Genomic DNA, 6,539 nt, shown 5'->3' with positions numbered 1-6,539 from the left:
TGAAACCAAACTTCTTCCCAATATGATACATAGACCGATTCAAGTGAGATCCGATATAAATCCAACTTTATATTCACTTGTGGGATTTGATAAGAGTGAAACAAATGAGGTAGTTATATTAAAAAAAAATAAGATCAAATATAAAGCAATGAGATCATATTTTTAAATAAAGAAACGGAACCTAAAATGTATATGTGGCATGATCAGATTGATTTTGTTTATTTGATATAAATTGAATTGATATTTTTTATAGTAGGATTCAATTAAAAATATTTTTTATATTGTTCAAAACATTTTTTGTATTATATAAATTGTTTATTGTATAACAACAAAAAATGGATTTAATAATTATAAATCATCCATGTTGTATTTTACACATGGATAGTATATCACATTACACATGGATGCCAACCTATACTTAATGTACAACAGCATATATATATATATATATATATATATATGTATATAAATTATTATTTTACACATGTTGTATTTCCTATAGATGATGTTACGTGTTAACATTTGTTAAATATAATAAGAAAAATTAAAATTATATTAAATTATATATAATATTTCATATTTTTACTACATTGTCTTCATTTTAGTACATTTATTTTAAGAAGGAAAAAAATGAGTTTTTCACGCACCTATATAAAAATAACCATAAAATAAGAATTCTCTTAAAATAATTCACGTTTCATGTACTCATCGATTAAAGGTATTACCTAAGATGGTCAAAAATAATATTTATATCATTATAAGGTAGCACTTGAATGGTTAAAGATAACACATTTGATCAAAAAGTGCATAAAATGATAATTATTTTTAGATTGTTGTTTAAAATTTGCATTTTATAAATTTGAGTTTCTATGTTGTGGTTTTTTTTTTCATATGAATGTATGAAAACACTTTTTCTAAAAAGTTTAGTCTTAAACCTTGATTTATAACCCATTTTTGCCCCCAAAAAAATGACATTTTTAGGTGGACTTTATCTAATCTAAAAACGGGTTTTATCGTGATATGAAGTTATGTTTTAAAATTCTGATTTTAGTATTATATTCTCCACAAAAAAATTTGTCGTCACTATTTTATGTTTATTTTTTGTCCACATGAAAGCATTGAAAATTTATTTTTCACTTTCTATATAAAAGTTTGGTATCAGAGTCAATGTGTATATGTTACAATAATTAGTGTTAAAGTGGAAAATTATTTAGCTCAATTAATTTTTAGAGCATTTAACATTATCTTACCCCATTAAAGTCTTATCAAAGTTATTTGATTGATTTATTTATGATTATTTTATGAAATCTTAGTATTATCATGAATTGATCTGTCTTTTATTTCTTATCCACCTTAAATTTATAATTTAGAATATGAATGTGTAGGAGAACTTAATGATAGATTATATAGTCAATGAGAAGAATTTAGACAAATATTCAACAAATTGCATACTTTTAAGGCAACTTGTAAAAAATTCAATCAAATACACTAGGAAACTAACTTCTCTTAAATATTTGAGTGAATATGAGTTAGCTATAAACAAAACTTATAATGGACTTTTTATTATAAAAACCTTGATTAAAGAAGAAATTGTAAAAGTTTATATTGATAATTTATATGTTAGTTCCTCTATATAAATAAACAAGTTTTAAAAACCTATGAACCTTCATCTAGAAAAAGAAGAAGAAAAATACTTGAAAATTTTAGTAAGCAATTAGTTAAAAATAACGAATAGAGTTTTATAAGAATACAAAAATCAAACTCAGGAAGAAAAAATGAATAATATAAACCATCTAAAAGAAGTTAAAAAATTTAAATAAAGAGCTATATTAAATTTTAATATAACCTTATGTTAGGATAAAACCCTTAAAAGTATGACATGATGTAATAATTTTTAAAATTTTATTATTTATTAATAAAATTTTCATTTCACTTTTATCTATTATAATTCCATGAATTATACCTTGTAAGTATTTTGACCTGCATCTTTTGCATCGTACGTGACTTGGATGCATTAGAAGTTGCACAAAAGATTTAAGTCACGAGTTCATTGCAAGTAAATGACTTGGCCATCGTGATATGATATGGTTACACATTGGACAAAACCTACAATGAGTTATGACATAAGGTTATCAAATAGTCATGACTTCACCAAACTGTTTCATTATGATGTCTCTTAACCTTAAGAAAAAATTAAGTTTATGTCAAAGTTAGTAATGACTTTAACCTATGAGTGGGATCGTAATTTGATCATATATATTCTTTATGGATTTGGTAGCAATAGGTATTCTCAATAAAAGGACCATGCTATCTCGTGGGATTGAGATAGAGTGTCCCTTTGAATGATCCTAAGGAAATGTATTTATGTCATAAGGTTATCAAATAGTCATGACTTCACCAAGCTGTTTCATTATGAAGTCTCTTAACCTTAAGAAAAAATTGAGTTTATGTCAAAGTTAGTAATGACTTTAACCTATGGGTCGGATCGTAAGTTGATCATATATATTTTTTATGGATTTGGTAGTAATAGGTATTCTCAATAGGGGGACCATGATATCTCGTGGGATTGAGATAGAGTGTCCCTTTGAATGATCCTAAGGAGGCATATTTATGTAAACTATGGTCATAGTAGCTCCTTAAGTGGAACTTGATATAAGCTTTTAGAGAGTTAAGATATGTTAGTTGAATACACAATAGGAGAATCTGTAACTCAAGGATAATAGAGGTAGTCTCGAAAAGGTAATAGCTTTCATCTTGTGAAACTATGGGCACCGGTTCATGAGTAAACTAAATGCAGTGGATAGCAAATCACAGACTCGAACACATAGTGTCTCATTGTTGTTTACATAAACTATTAGAATGCAGTTGATTCCCTATAATAGAATGTTGAATCAATTTCAAAATTGGATTCTAAGGGAGCCAACACTATCCTATAGGTCCCAATAGTCCTTACTCGAGCTCATATACTTTGATAGCATAGTCTATGAGGATTGAATTAGCTTTAGGTTCACTTTTGTGTATAAATACATTTTAGTAATTACACAAAGTTGCATAAAGGTCAATGAATAAAGTCATTAGATTAGACTAATTGATTAATTAGATGACCCTACAAGATTAATTAATTAATTATGACCCTTTTTGGCTTAATTAAGTGACTCAAGCCCTTAGTAGGCTTCAGTCACTTAAGCTCAGTTAGGAAACCCTATAAATATCCCTTTAGGGGTTGGGTTTCCATCACTTTTAGAAGTAAGTCATCTTCCACCCTTCAGAGAGATACGGTCTTAACATCTACTCTCCTTTCTTCCCCATTGGTTGAGTGTCAAGATCAAGGAATAGTCATTAGGGATAAGATCTTAGGTGTTCGAGACCTTTAATGGATTTAATCTTCATTTTCACCATGTGGATTAGACTTGGGAACGTCCAAATATGAGATGATGTTCTCTAATGCACATTATGAATTTGGTTATTGTTTAAAAATACATTTTTTTTTCTAATGTGCATAGGATTTAGAAAAGCTTAGGAAGTTTTTTCATGAACCTAACCTGATTCTATGATATGAGACAGAAAGATTTAGGTTTTCCTACACCTTAGAACTTAGGAAAGAAGCTAAAAGACTTTAAAAACCATAATTTGTTAAGAAAAAACCTAGATTATATTAAAGAATGACTGATAAAAAAGAAAATTTTCTTAGGAAAGAAATATAACAAATAAAAATAGAACAACAAAGCCTGAAAAAAAACTATTAGAAAAAAGTCAACAAAAAGATAGGTAAACTTTTGAACCAAATAATTGAAAAAACAAGTACTTCCTAAAGAACTAAATATAAGTAACATTTTAAAATAGTTTGAAAAGTTGTATTTGAGGGAAAATTTTAGTTAGATCAAAATGAAAATAAATCCTTTTGAACTAAAAATCTTAACAATAAAACCATGGAAATAATAGAAGTAATCAACCCAAGAGAAAATATTAAAAAAAAAAAAATTGTAGAATAAAATTTGAAAAAAAAGTAATAAAAGAAGTAACTCCTTATAAAATAAAATAAAACAATTCAATCAAAATTGTAAAATAACTACATTTCTAAACCAAGATATTATAAGCAGGAAATATTATATATCTAGATTTAGTTTCCTCATAAATAAAGCAAAAACTATTAAAAAAAATAAATCTAATAAATATATGCATTTGAGAATAATCTTAATAGGAATAATAGAATTTCATTGTAAAGAAATAGGAGTTCTTGTAAATATAAACCTTTAAGATACTAGAAACAATACAATAGGAAGAACTCTTTTAGCTGGTGGAAAGTTAATATGAACCAAAGTCATGTAGTTATTGGTTGTATAGCTCAATTTCCTATATATCTTAAAGAATTTATAGAAAAAGTAAAAATCATTGTGAATACTAAAGGATGTGATATGGAATTAGATAGTAAAAACCTTAATATAGTTATAGGATTTACGAGAAAAGCAACTAATACTTTAAGTCTAAAATGTATGATGGAAGTTGATGATATAGTAAAAACCTTTGGAAGTAGAGGTGTAAATATGAATAGAAGCAAAACTTGTAGAAGAAGACTATTTGTTAAGACCATAATGAGAATCACCTTAGATAAATAAACCAACAATAAGATATCTAATCTCTAGTAAATTATATGAAAACAAAAATGAGAGTGCCAATGTAATTTTTGGAAATCATAAAACCATAAATATTGAAATAGAATTAGACAGTGAGATACAATCTATAATGCCATGCTTGATATGCGGGAATGGGGAGTGGGAACGGGGATCTCATTCATTTTTTCATCCATTCCCATGTTTGGATAACTTAAGTAAAGATGAGAATAGAATCAAGAATGATTCCAAAGGAAATGAAATTTCACTTACAAGTGGGATTTCAATTCATCTTTTAGTATGAGGTATTTTGATTTCCTAGCACAATTTATTTTTAAAAACACTTTTCAAAAATTAAAAAATCAAAGACTTTTTAGGATAAATTATTTTTAAAAATATTTTTTATTTAGATTTAAAAAAAATGTAAATTCAATTGATATAATATTAACTAACTTTAATTCAAGTCTTATTAAAAATAAAAATACTTTTGTAATTATAAATAAATTAAAAAACAAATAGTTTTTAATAAAATTTAAATATTAATATTATAATAAAATCATAAATTATATTTTTATATATACATTATAAAAATGGATATTAATATCTTATTAAAACATAATTGATTTATTTAAAAAAAATAAATAATAATAATTAAAAATTAATAATTGTTAATACTATTTTATTTTAAATGAATTTAAAAAACAAACAAAGTTTATTTTTTTAAGGCATAAATGAATCAAAATTTTCACTACATGCATATCTTTAATACTCAACTAAGGATATGATATTCTAAATTTTTTTATTAATTTATGATTTTTTTTATTAATCTATAATTAATTAATCAATTTTTGAATTTCAAATTATTCTTAGGAATTAGAATATCTATTAAAGAATTTAAAACATTAATTATTCCTATTAATTTTTATAATCATTATATATATTTTTGAGTTTCAAATTATTTTTAAAAATTATTAAACTTTGTACTTTGTTTTTAAAAATTGTTTCTCAAGAACAACAATCAATCGTGGTATAAATTTTTAAACCAAATATGTTTTTAAATCACACACCAAAATAGTTTTTTTTTTTAAAAAAAAAAAAAAACTATGCATAGTGTGAGAGTTTTTTAAAAAAATGAAAATAAATATTTTAATATTGAAATAAAATTAAATAATCATTCCAACCTTACATTCCTAAATAAAAATAAATAAATATTTTAATTTGATTCATATTTTGATTAATACCATTTTGTTTCACTTGACTCTTCTCGATTTGGATTCTGTTGATTTAAAATTTTTCAACTATGTGGAGAATTTTCTATTGCTTCTTTTGTGGTTAATGTTGCAATTCTTTTAAGGGTTTTCCTAAATCTGAAAAACTAGTGAAAAAAGGGAATTGTCATCCTAATTAGTTGCATATATTTTTCATATTGTTTTCTTAAAACATTTCTAACTTGAGAAGGAAGTTGTTCATCTTTACATTCTTACTACTTTCCTATCAATGTTCTTCTTCTTGTTTTTTTTTTTTTTTTTTTTTTTACTTTACTGGATATATACAAGGAGAGAAAGGTACAAAGATTTACTAGCTTTGATATTCTCTTTTTCGCCTTTGGCTTGTGATGAACTTGATGGCTCTATTTATAGAGAAATTTGATGAACTTGAAACTTGTTGGAATACATAGAATTGAAACTTGTTGCCACAAATTATTGGAGTAGACGCCCAATTGTTTTCTTATTGCCAAAAGTGAAAATTTTCTTTGTTGTCAAGAAATCTTCAGGTGAGCTTCAAAAATTAAATACATTTGGTCTTGTAGAGAAGAATTCTTGAGTAAATGAATATCTAGAGGTTGGACTAAACTTTATTTGAACGGTTTCATCCGTATGTTGTATAATTTTTGAAGGAGTTGTCATGATTTTAGTTCATTTAAAAATT

This window comes from Vitis riparia, chromosome 4, assembly GCF_004353265.1.
Source record: "Vitis riparia cultivar Riparia Gloire de Montpellier isolate 1030 chromosome 4, EGFV_Vit.rip_1.0, whole genome shotgun sequence".
In the NCBI taxonomy this organism is placed as follows: domain Eukaryota; kingdom Viridiplantae; phylum Streptophyta; class Magnoliopsida; order Vitales; family Vitaceae; genus Vitis; species Vitis riparia.
Note: the sequence above shows the minus strand (reverse complement) of the source record.